The sequence below is a fragment of the Mytilus californianus genome, unplaced genomic scaffold, assembly GCF_021869535.1.
Source record: "Mytilus californianus isolate M0D057914Y unplaced genomic scaffold, xbMytCali1.0.p SCAF_38, whole genome shotgun sequence".
NCBI classification, from domain to species: domain Eukaryota; kingdom Metazoa; phylum Mollusca; class Bivalvia; order Mytilida; family Mytilidae; genus Mytilus; species Mytilus californianus.
Window position 1 is genome coordinate 951,539 of NW_026262688.1, and position 13,968 is coordinate 965,506.

General features: G+C 31.7%; 1 long non-coding RNA gene and 1 pseudogene across 1 annotated transcript; one reads left to right on the forward strand and one right to left on the reverse strand.

The window, feature by feature from the left end:
- Positions 1-1,343: 1,343 nt before the first annotated feature.
- Positions 1,344-6,109, forward strand: LOC127736836 (putative nuclease HARBI1; annotated as a pseudogene).
- Positions 6,106-8,778, reverse strand: LOC127736846 (uncharacterized). The gene is made up of 4 exons (XR_007999215.1): positions 8,625-8,778; positions 7,823-7,915; positions 7,093-7,246; positions 6,106-6,343 (listed from the first exon to the last, which is right to left on the reverse strand). It is a non-coding gene; the product is annotated as an uncharacterized LOC127736846 (long non-coding RNA).
- Positions 8,779-13,968: the final 5,190 nt, after the last annotated feature.

Below are 13,968 nucleotides of genomic sequence, written 5' to 3' on the forward strand. Positions count from 1 at the left end.
CAGCAAGGGTATACTGTGGGACGGGGGAGGTCTCGAGATGTCAATATTTCTATACCCAAGTGAATCATTTGATTTTGAATAAAAGGTGATAAAGATATACTGTACATTAATGCGAGAGCAACACAAATACACAGACATATCAAAACATTTATAGTTAACTTTCAGTCTTTTTCTTTTATAGAAAGATCCGTATACAGAAAAATGATCAGTGAAAACCGCCTAATTACTTAATAATAGTTATACGGAGTTAACTCAATAATAATTACCAAAAGTCACATTTGATTTAATACTATTTACCGTCAAAGATATCCCAACAATCACTAGTCTCTGGTTGAAAAATTTCACCTGCCCTATTTTAATTTTGATCGGTGAAAATTTAAGAAGTTGCAATATAGACCAGTAGAAGAAAAACACTTCACTGTATAATAAAACGGTAAAATAAATAATGATAATGGATGACGACCAGCGGCAAATAAAAAAAAAAGAATATTCAGGACGATAACATGTAACTACAATACGAGTATCAACCCCGCTTTTTACTAGACTGAAACGCTGAGTCGGTGTTTTTACACGTAAGTTCCCAAGATATAAGTTCGCAAGAAAGAAAAGTCACCCGAACCGGACACATTTTCGACTCTGAGCCGACCAGTCTGTGCTCCTACTCTATGATGTCACGTGTTAAGCGTTGAAATAGCCAATACTAATTCAACGTCTTTGTTTGGCCTGGTTCGAACAAACGACCTCCCGCGAGGGGAACACCTTCACATGAGACCAAGCAGTAGAGAAGTAGTAGATAATATACCAAAACCTCAAGTTCAATAAACAATACAGATTCATAGACTTCTCACAGTTACTAAAGCGAGCTAAAAGTTTCTAACCTAAATTAATTGCGTGAAATGATATTGTAAACTACACGTAAACATCGATGATCGACTTTAGTGTAGATTTCATGGATCAACGCTCTCGGCAAATTAAAATCTCTTGCACAAATTATATGGTGGTCGAATGTGGCCAGCTTGTGCAAGTCTAAATTTCTGTCCCAATTCAATATAACCTCATTTTCCAGTGGTATTTTAAAGTTTCACGTCCAACCTCACTGTCGACCTCCTATTGCACGACCTACCTATTGAGTATTGTATTTACAGACTTTATGTGTTAAAGTCATGAACATGCATAAAATATTTGCCACTGGACGTAAAGCAAACAACAATCAATCAACTTCGTAAATTGTTACATGTACTTAGCACTCAAAGACAAGATCTTATAAATTGCTATAATGTACTATTTCCATTCAAATTTTAATGTTTTTTCTTTTCCTTTAATTTATTACATAACTGGGCCCGGTTGTTCAAAAGTGTCGTTAAGCTAACGCAGTCGTTAAAGTGTCGTTAGAGAGTCGTTAAATTTAACAAATTTGTTAACTGTTGTTCAAAAAATTTAACGACAAAAGTAATGTTAAAGAGTCGTTAACTTTAACAACTTCTGGGAGGTCGATTAAATATCTAAGTTATTGTTAAATATGGCCGCCTTCATGCAAGTACCTGTTCCACCTCAGAGAAAAGAAAGGCATTTTCGCCTCAAAGATGACCTTTCTTTGAATGTGTCCAATGAGGAATTAAGAGAAAGGTACAGATTTGGTAGAGAAGGAATTATGTTCATTTCCAACCTAGTTAGCAATGATGTATCAAGAAAAACAAAGAGAAACCATGCCCTCACTGTGCCACAGCAAGTCATGGTAACCATGAGATTTTTAGCCACAGGCAGTTTCTTGCAAGTAGTTGGAGACACAATAGGTAAGATTTCATTATATATTTATCATATGTCATTTAAAATTAAGTAAACATTGCCAATGTGGTGTTAATCGACTGCTATAATTATCTTTGGCAGATTTTTTAATGATACTTTCAATTTGTTGATTTTCTAAATAAGATATATAATCAAACGGTAAATACACATTTTATTTTTGTACTTTATCGATCTCCAAAATTGTATGTTGTTGTTTTTGGTCTGTTTACAGGTTTGCACAAGGGAACTGTCTCACGTATTGTGTCTGATGTATTGAATTCATTATGTGACAAACGGGATGAGTTTATCAAGTGGCCGAGAAATGTTGATGAAACAAGAGGAGACTTTTACCGTCTAAGTGGTTTCCCAAATGTGCTAGGGGCAATAGATGGGACACACATCCGTATCCAGGCTCCATCAGAAGATGAACCATCATTCGTGAATAGGAAAGGGGTACATTCTGTCAATGTGCAGGCTGTTTGTGATGCCAGAGGTAAAACATTTTTTTCTTATCTAATATGACATTGACCTTCATAACATAATAAACTGGTTTCAACTTTTTTGTATGACTGGGACCCCTATAGTCTGTTTCTCACATAGTAATTACTTTCACTTTCACTCCAGTGTAAACCTTCATCTAGGACATAAAAGTAGGATTTTATATGGTTTACCTATTACAGGTAAATTAAAATATTGGTTATTCAATATTAAAAGAAGTTATTTGTCATTTTTACTTCAATGAGAAAAAGATTATGTTCAGGGGCCCAGCCATTTTCAAAAAAAGGGGGGGGGGGGGTCCCAACCTAGGATAAAGGGGAGTTCCAACCATATGTCCCCATTCAAATGCACTGATAGTCCTAAGAAGGGGGGTTTCCTGGAACCCCACCACAGATCCGCCACTGCTGTTTCAGATACATTTCTTAAATTTTCCCTTTTAATCCAAAAGAAAAAAAGATTAACCTAGGTTAACCTATAGTACAATTTATAATTTTAATATTGCTCTGATGTGGATCAACTATAAAAAATAAAGATGTATTAGCACAATTGATTTAATTATTAATATCATGTTTTCCTAGTTTGAAACAATATAATTAAGTCATAATTTGTGAGTCTATACATGCATTGTACATCTGAGTTATCATGGTTATTCATTGTGTTTTCTGAAATTTGAAGCAATTATACACTTGTAGTTGGAAATGTTTGGACACCCCCTTTTAAGATTACCATTACAATACTTTTAGGTAAATGGATTCAAATAAATTTTATTTTTTAGTCCACTGTTGCATGATCCCAAATAATCCTCTCTTTGAAACTCTTGCTACACCTCTTAATTAGAAAAATATAATAAATAATAAAAGATAATTTGTTACATATAATTCTGTTTATGCTATTACAACATTTCTTTCTTCTTTGCATTGTGTATAATATTCTATATTTTGCAGGTAAATTCACAAACATAAATGCAAACTGGCCAGGTAGCAGTCATGATTCCCACATATTCAGGACTTCACAAGTATGTATTTTATTGCCATGTTGGTCATCTTTTATTAGTCATAGTCCCTTTCAAGCACTATATGTTAACAGTAGGAAGACTTCTTATTTTCTCAATACATATTAAAAATCTCTTATCTTGAATTGGTTACCACTGCGGGAAGTCAAAATCTTCTTCTTGGACATAAACCCCCTATTTTTATTGCCTGTCATCATTAATATTTTTTTCCCTTTTTGTCGTTACACATAATGGTGTAAAAATACCAATCTGAGGACATTTGAATTTCATTTCAAAATAATGAATTTATCATTTCACATTTACATATAATTAATCATTTTAGCATAATAAAATTTGGATTAATGAAAGAAAGGCTAATACATTATACATATAAGATTGCAATTGTATTTCCATATCTTTGGTAAAGGATTTATATGCTAAAAAATCTATTATTCCATATATAATGAAGCAACCTTTTAGTTTTAAGTGGGGGCTATGTTAAAAAAAATATTGAGATACAATAACTGAAAAAAGAATATAGAAATATCTTTAGTAAATGATATATATGTTAAAAAATCAATTATTCTATATATATAAAGAAACAACCAATTAGTTTTAAGAGGTGGCTATGTTAAAAAAATATTGATATACAATAACTGAAAAAGGAATATAGAAAAATAGTCTTGCTCAATATTATTTAAGGTAAATAGTGTAACTCCTCCGTGAAGCTGAATATATACATTTAATTTATACAAATGGTAGTTTTAACCAAATATAAGATGTAAATGAAATATAAACCTTTATGTATAGGTGTGTACCTACATGGAACAAAATGGTGGATGGGCAAATGGTGTACTGCTGGGGGATAGTGGTTATCCTTGTCGTCCATTTTTGATGACCCCATACCAGAATCCTGTACAATAGATGCCACTGTTCAACAAGAAGTGTGATTGAGAGAACATTTGGGAGGCTGAAGAGACGGTTCCATATATTACACTCAGAGGTAAAGCATAAAAAAAATCAATTCTTTATGCAAATGATCAGTGTCATAGAACATAAGGGAGCTACCATTTGATTTTTATGGGGGAAGGGGGGGGCAAGGATGAAATTTGAAAAAAATAGAGTTTTGAGTAAAAAAAAAAAGGCAGGATGACAATTTAGGTAAAAAAAGTCAGGATAAACTAATAAAAAAAAGCAGGACCGAATAGAGTGAAAAATAAAAAAGGCAGGACTGAATAGAGGGAAAAATAAATAGGCAGGACAAAATTTTTCATCCTAGCCCGCCCCCCCCCCCCCACATGCAAATCAAATGGTAGCTCCCTAAAAAAATGCAATTGATTAAAAAAAAAGAACTTTCATCTTTTGTTGGGGTTCTTATCACGTTACTGATTTGGATATTTTGAAATTGGTCCACATTGAGGTCAAAAAGGGTCCAAAATTAAACTTTGTTCGATTTCATCAGAAAACTGATTTTTTTTGTGGTTCTATATGCTGAATCTATCTGTGTATTAATACTTTTATATTGGGCCCTGTTTTCAAATTAGTCCATATAATATAAAATCCAAAGGGTCCAAAATTAAACTTTATCTCATTTTACAAAAATTGGATTGATTGGGTTCTTTGATATGCTGAATCTAAACATGTATTTAGATTTTTAATTTTGGACCTGTTTGCAAATTGGTTCACTTTGAGGTCCATAGGGTCCAAAATTAAACTAAGTTTTGATTTTAACAAAAATTGGATTGTTTGGGTTCTTTGATATCCTGCATCTATACATAAATTTATATTTTTGGTTTTGTACCCAGTTTTCAAGTTGGTACAAATCAGGGTCCAAATTAAATGTTGTGTTTGATTTTTACAAAAATTATTGAATATATTAGGTGTGCTGAATCTTAACTCTGGTTTCAGATTTTGGATTTTGAGCAAAATTGGGAATGTCGAGATCCATGCAAAGGATCAAAAATTAAATTTTGTTTGATTTTGGTGTATAGAATGATTGTTAGGTGTAGATGTCTAGCTGGCAGGTGTCATCTGACCTTGACCTCATTTTCATGGTTCATTGGTCAAAGTTAAGTTTTTGTGTTGTGGTCTGTTTTTCTTAAACTATAAGCAATATGTCAACTATGTTTGTTGTATGGAAGAATCATTACCTGTACTTGTCTGCTTGGCATGGTTCATCTGACATTGACCTCATTTCCATGGTTCATTGGTCAATGTTTAGTTTTATTGGTTAAGTCTGTTTCTTATAAACTATAAGTAATAGGTCAACTATCTTTAGTGTATTGAATAATTGTTAGGTGTACATGTATTTCTTGTTTGGTTTATATGACCTTGACCTCATTTTCTTGTATCATGTTAAGTTTATGTGATAGTTGTAGTAAAGCTTTATATTTAGGACTATCAACATAATAGCAAGGATTAGTAAAGAAGGGGAGTCATTTCAGCATGTGCACTCTTGTTTAAGTTCTAACTTCTAAGACCAAATTAACATGCTATTGTGAAAAAATGGCAATAATTCTACATTACTTTCACTCTTTGGTTTCAGATAAGAATGACACCAAGCAAAGCATGCAAGATCATCATTGCTTGTGCTATTCTTCACAATATTTGCATCCTATTAAATGAACCAGACATTGAAGATGATGGAGTAGTGATAGACAATGATGGAGATCTTGGGGAACGTTTCTTTGGTGATCAGGACGGAAGAGGTGTCAGAGACCACATTTCCTCCACATTTTTTAATCACTGAAATCATGAATAAAACATTGAAAAAAGCTTTTTTCAGAATATGTATTTTATCAATAACAATAATTTAAAACATGTCAAAAATATAACATTAATATGGAACTATAGATAAATGTTGATTAAAGTTACTGAAATAAAGCCTCTAACATTGACTCTGTACAACTATTTTCAAAATTTTTCTTTATCAAATCATAAAACTCCATTTGCTTCTTGAAAAGTTCCATTTGGGTCCGATTTCTTTTTAGCTCGCTCTCTAATGCCTGACACTGCAACTCGTACACATCTTCTGCAGTTCTCTTGGGTTTCTTTGTCCGTTTATTCTCACTGAAATATATAAAAAAAATTAATACTTGGTAAATCTTGTAAATAAATATAGTTATTATAAACCGGTATAACTATTTATGTAAAATTGTTTTTTCAAAGGCTAAGATTTCTACAACTTGTACATAAATGTTTATACCTTTAACTAATACTCTTTAACAAAAATTGATCATATTGAAGTAAGTGTTCCCGATTAATATTTAAACAAAAGGTGAAGTAGACTTTCATTTAATTAATTCTACAAATGAGTATTTGGGATATTTCTCTGAATCTTACATTTAACTGATAGTTAAATGAGATAATTTGATTTAGAATTTAGATCCCCATTTACAGGACATATTTGATCATAAAAGAACAAGTTTAATGAAACAATTTAAAGGGAGATAACACTTGATTTTATACAGGGCTGCTGTATAAACTTATTGGCACTTTAAGAATATTTATCAGTATTCAAATCATTACACAAGAAGATGTGGTATGATTGCCAATTAGACAATATATATGTACATCAGAGTCCAAAGGAAGCCCAATTAAGCCAAGTTATATCATCATAATCCCTTTAACAAAGAGCAAGTATATTCCAGGATGTATTCAGGTGTTTCATACACAAAAGACCCATCAGTGATGCTCCATTTAAAAAAAGTTGCAGCGCCAGATATATACAACGCTAAAAGAGCATTCAGTACATACCCAACTTACTTAGTGTATAGAAATTATAAAGGCTGTTGTATTCTTTCATCTAAAACATATACCTGGCTTTTGGTGGTTGCTGAGTGCTGCTATTAGTAAATGAAAGAGGTATTTGGGCTGATAGGTTGGCATGTTCAGTATAAGGTGTTTCTTCATTTCTCTGGTGAACCTGCTCCAGTCTTCTAATCCAGATACTCTCCACAGAAGATGGTGGTTCTAAAAGTTTTGATTAAAGAAACATTAAAATTGCCTTAGTTGATTGGGTATACATTGCATATGTGTTGAGTATATACAAATAAGGAGGAATAGTATGATTGATTAGAAGACCTTGAGACAACTATCCACCAAATTGGAAATGAAGTTGATGTATATTTGAATATTTATATTTAAATGTGTCAGTCAAGATACATATATTCAAGACATAAAATCCCCATCAATTGAACAACATAGATTGGTGAAAGGTATGGTAAAAAAGTAATATAGCCATGATAGCTCTTTCCATAAGTCATTATATTCTGTACTGTCAATTACAACTTTAGAAAATATATAAAGACCAATTGAATGAAAGTAAGTAAATAGATACAAAATTTACTTAAAGCGTGCTATTACAGAGACCCTGTATAATACCCTCCATGAGTCATTTTTTTATACATATCAATTCTTTTCACAGCAATATATATCAACTTTAGTTCTTTAATTCAAATATTGATTCTGACACATTGCATCTTCATTTTTATGAAATGCAGAATTGTAAAAATAATAGCATAATGCAAACATCTAAGTAATAATTACCATCAGCTGTCTGGCATCCTGAGACAGCAATCTGTGCTGGAATGGGTGAGCTGACAGGTTCAGCAGTATATATTTGATCAGATGATGAGCTTTCTGAAATGAAATCAAGATACATAATAATTTTATGTTTTTTAACAATCATTTTATTTTGGGATATTTGATTGATAGTAAGAACTCTTCATCCGATCAAAATCAAATAAAATAATACTTGAATAATGTTATTCTTGTACCTGTTTTCATTAGCTGTCATATAAATACTATACACAAAAGGGATGAATATGCATGAACATTATTCTTCATTGCAGTGAACCCCCCCTTTTTTTATGATCTATGCATTTGAATGGGGATCTTTTAAAATGACTTGATCCACCACTGTATTGATTATACTTACACTCTCAATTTTATACCAAATTATTTGTTACAAGGGCAAATAATCTCACTCTTTACTTATGGTTACAATTATAATATTACTGCAATTAATTACCAGTCAGTGTTAACATTTTATAAATCTATATCATGAACTGATTCATTTAATTAACAATTTGCTCAGCAATTTAATAAACTATATATTAAAAACTGTTTATATCTTAAATATTAATATTTTATAAAAGGTTTCAGATTTAAACAATGATAGGTATAGGATGGCTACTATACTAATCCTGAATTTAATAATAACTAACAAATCAAGCAATTTAATGGGCTTTTTTTGTTGATAAAATTGATTTTAATGCTTAAAAGAAAGTAAATTTCTTTAGACATTTATTGTCATGTGTATGCATGAATATCTCCTTTAGATACACACCTTGTATACTGAACTGTGTTGGTCTACTCTCACATGTTTCTGTCTGCTGAGGAAACCCTGTAAAAATGATTAAGTGAAAATTACAAAAAAATCAGGCACAAAGAAAGATAACTCAATTTTTAATAATGCATGCCTATTTTGAAATGGACTATAAACATGTCAATGACTTTAGTAAAGTATCCAATGCAAGTTCGTTCTTGGTTGTATTTTCAAATAACTTTATTGAAATTTAAATAATGTTTAAAAGTAAAAGGATTTTCTCTGAAAATTTTACTACAGCTTATTTTTTTTCTCATGGTGGTAAAACATGATGTAAGAGTCATTGCAGAATAGACCGCCAAAGGTGATGGCCAACAAACTTCAGCTCTTGCAAAACAATAATTATAATACCTTTTTTTTATCGATAAATAGATTTGTATGTGATGATTATTTCTCATCAATATCATAAGAAGGTATTTTTATATATCTAAGGTAAGAGAAAGGTTGCATTATAACACAACATAAAATTCTATTTTTAGCACATCGGCGACGTCTGTAGGGAATTTCGTTGAAAGGGATATCCTAATGTCAAAGCAGACGACGCACTCTGGCTTAATAATTTTCTGCATTATTTTCTATGATAGCAATAAAAATAACCGTCAGATTTATTGTTTCAAAGGAATTAAACAAATTAATGGAAGCATATCATTGATTAGTAAATCTAAAATACTTGCCCACTGAAGTTTACATCCCTTCATCTATTCCTTTGAAAGAGGAGGTGTCTTTTAATGCATTTATTATGTTCTCCTCAGCAACGCTTATTGGTTTTGGAGCAGGTCCTCCTCCTGTCTTGTTTCTCTCCCTCTTTTCATACACAAATTTTTCTTTGGCGTCTCTTGTAAGGTTTCTGAACTTGGTTTTCACAGTCAGAACTTGCCTATAGCTCACACCAAGAGCATTAACTTCTGCAGTTATTTTTTCCCACATTCTGTTTTTTGCATCAGCTGTCACATCCTTACCGAATTTCCCCCTCAGTAAAGCCAATTCTTCAACAACTCTCCTACTGATGAGGTTAACTGCCATACTGGAAAAATTCTGCCCTCTAATTCTTGGAATTTTCTTGGGGGGTTGCTCGTTGCTCTTCAGCCATTTTCAAACAGGAAGTGGAGGAATTTTGGGTAAATTTTTTGGAATTATGGGAAAATGTTAAAATAAACAGTTGTTAAATTTTTTAACAAGTAGTTAGTTAACTCAGTCGTTAAATATTTTTGAACAACATAATTTAACGCAGTAATTAGCTAACAACAATGTTAAAATTTAACGAGTCGTTAGGCTTAACTAGTCGTTAGCTTAACGACACTTTTGAACAACCGGGCCCTGACTGCTTATAAAAAAGGTTTAAATATTTTTTTTACTATATAATGGTTTTTATCTACTGTTTTAATACGATTTATAACACCATGTTTTGTCAGGCAAGGATAAAACTAAGAAAGGTAAAAAAAATTTTCAGGTGTTTCTTCAGTTGGACATAAAATGGGAATAAAGGACGACTAAAATAAATGAGTTTGTTTTCATATAATACATCGAACCTACGAATATATGTCAACTAAACACGTTTTGATCGGTTCAGTGAAACCTAGTTGATGCTATAGATGTCACATTTATGCTTTTAATACGATTTTATTCATTGAAGTTTGCATGCATAGTTTTTATTTAGAAAAAAAAAAACAAACCAAAATTTATTAATTAATTGGACTGAACAGACAACACTAATTATTTTCCATTCGCATGTAACGTAGTGTAGGAAAATTACAGAATCAAAAAGGAATGAACATTTACCGGATGAATATTGTAAAGGACCTTATGCATCTTGGTCTGTTCGATTAAAAGTTCTGAAACAAGCTGTTTAAAAAGCTAATTAACGGAAGAATTTACTTACTGTTTTCTTAGGTCTGGTCTGTTTCATGATTACTGACAGAATAAAAACATCAAATATATATATAACAAGAAGTTGTTGTGCAGAATATTCATTGGTCAGTTATAAATGAGGAATGTATAGGGTTTTGAATGCCTCATTTATTAAATAAGAAATCGTTATTTTGAAAACTTGGATTCAAAAATATAAATGTACCCCCTAATTTTGTAAAACTATCATTTTGTGTTATTTTAATGCTAAACAAAATATAACAAATGAGTATTAATTGAATGATGTACTGCCATTTAATCGGTCCGTTTCCGTTGCAATTTGGTAACTGTTAATTGTATTTATCAGTCTGAGTACTGTTTAACTATCATTTAAGGTAAACATATTTAGACTTGTCCAATTCCGGGGAATTAGGTTTCTGCGAGTGCTTTTTGTGTACTTTTCTTATGTTTTTGACGGTTTGTAAGTCAGTAAAAATTCAATGATTAAGTTAATATTGACATTAAAAGACCTCCTCACAAAGAGGGCTATTCAAATCCCTAGCCCTTCGGTCTCGGGGATCTGAACATCCCTTTTTGTTTGGAGGTCTTTTAATATCATTATTAACTTATCATTGCACTTTTACTATTACTTAATGAAAAATCTATTACAGCACATTTTGTCTATAAAAGAGATCATATGACATAAAAGAGCATTAACGACAAAAATTTCATAAAGGTCATGCCAAAAAAACTAAGGTAATATTTTACAGATAATGCACATTTTCAGGTTTTTCTTGAAGTATAAAACCCGAGGTGTGTTATGCGACAACAAAATCCTTAAATGTGCATTATCTGAATGATATACCGTCAACAAATATTATTTTCTGCAAATATTTACAATATTCCTTTCCTATTTTACCGACCACACTAATATTCTCCATGTAGGTATATGAAAGTTCTTTATTTTCTACAGCAGTACAATAACTGTGTACTTTCCTGAAGTAATGATTTAAATTTTCGTGTTCTATAAGTATATATGATTGGATTGATAGTTGCTGTTAGTGTTGACAGGAAAAAAATAGAATTTCGAACAAACTAGACGGCCATTCAACCATTGTTCCGTAGAATATCACAACTGTCTATGGTACATTCAGCATGGTACTCACAATACTAACAATACAAACAGTTATACAAAGGCGAATGTCACTATTACTGATTCCACTTCTCACCATTGACCCCATCCGATACTGGTGACGTATAATGAAATCTGTCAAAATCGAAATATTTGTCAATATGCCAATTTGAATAAATGCAAGTAATGCACCTGCATACGGAAATCCTGAATTAAGGACTCCACTTAACGAACATTCATGTTCATTACTGTCTCTTCCATTTAAAACCTAAATCAAACCCAATGATCCGGCGGCAAAGACCCAGGAACCAATTACTGTCAATATGGTAACCGTAGGTCGGTGGTTCATAAACAATTAAGAATTCAAACAAACTATACACACTCTGTCCAGAGATATGTTAAAAATATGTACATTTGACACGAAGTAAAATATTGAGGTTATATAAAAACGAACGACACATTCCATGTACGGAAAACAAGCTGTTGTTATGTCTGTATTAATTACAAGAAACCAAAAGAAATCCGAACATCATATCAGTAATGCTTAAACTGAGAAGTACATAGACATTTTTTATTTCACTTTTTCTACAAAATGAAACGAAGACAATTATTACAGATGGAACATTTATCATAACGATCACTGTACCAAGAACATATAAAAATCCAATGAAAACTATAGAACAATTATTGTCATTGGGAAAAGTCATCAAAGACCCGTTTGTGATGTTCAACATGTTGTCGTGGAATACCTATTCCGATGTGATATTTTAGACTTATATTGTATATGGTCAGCTGTTTGTATCAGGAATAATGGTAACAAGTAGCGGTAAGACAAAGGTCAAATATGAATCGTGTCTCATTAATGATTGTCTAAGAAAATGTTAAAAGATTATCAAAAAGGTGGCAAACGATCTGAATATTATATTGTAATATATGACACAAAATCTTGGCAATAATGAGCCTTCTTTTATGTTTAGTTTCTAAAATTAACCTTGACAAGAGGTAAAATACATGTATAATGACTATTGAAAGGAAGAGAACAACTAACTACTTTCTTCAAGTTGATTGCATGTTTTCCGTTCGCATAGACTCAGTATGGTGGTACTAGTAGTTCAATACTGTTCAGTTTTAACACATATTAACTTCTTAAGTATGACTCTATGAAACTAACTTGTTTTACAAATAATAGTTAAATAACATCAACTTATTTACGAATTCTCTTAATTGATTGAAATTTAATCCATAATAATGTGTTTGAATTGTTTGACTTGATTAGTTATAATCAATTGATCAATCATGATGATAAATCATCAATCAATCAGTTACCGTTCCATTAGTCAACATCGCTGTGGTTTTATGATACATCATTGATTGGCAAATTAATTGATATCTACTGTTCACAAAACGTTGAATTATGTAAAAACTCAAATGTTTTTCTATCAATGGGTATAAATCGCATTAGTTGTATCCACCGCAATTTTATGACTCGTTGCAAAATTTGATTTGAAGTCTCAAATGTTTAGTTTTGAGCGCTACTGGTGAATCAAATGAAGATGTAATTCATGTCTGACTTAGAACATTATTTACCTGATATCTTTTATGGATTTTAACAAATGCATTGTTGATTCAATTGCTTTATTATGGAAGCTACTGTGTATTGACATGAAATGTGAAATTATTCAAAAACAAAATCACAAAAATACTGAACACCGCGGAAAATTCAAAACGGAAAGTCCCTAAACAAATGTCAAATTGAAAACTCAAACACATCAAACGAATGGATAACAACTGTCATAGTCTTGACTTGGTACAGGAATTTTCTTATGTAGAAAATTGTGGATTGAACCTGGTTTTATAGCTAGCTAAACCTCTGACTTGTATGACGGTCGCATCAAATTCCATTATATTGACAACGATGCATGAACAAAACAAACAGACATAACAGTTAAAAATGTCAAAAATACAGCCGTCAACATTGTTTCATAATCTTCATCACTGAAAAAAAAACAACAAATATGTAAGAAAGAAGCACAAAATTGCGTATAGACCAAGCATATTAGCAGAACACTACAATATTTGCCAACCTCAGGAATAGACATCCTTAGCAGTATTCACCACAATTTCTGGAGATTGGCTGTTTAAGTTGGACTAGATAGAACCAAATGCGACATACGGAAGTCAACAAAGTTTGCAAAGAGTCAGGAAAATAATAATAGCAGTCGATGAATTACTGTTTATCTAACATGCAAAGAGACGAATGGCTGCATTACTGAATGCAACACAAAAGACTACAATAAACAACGTATATACAATTTTTATATTGAATTA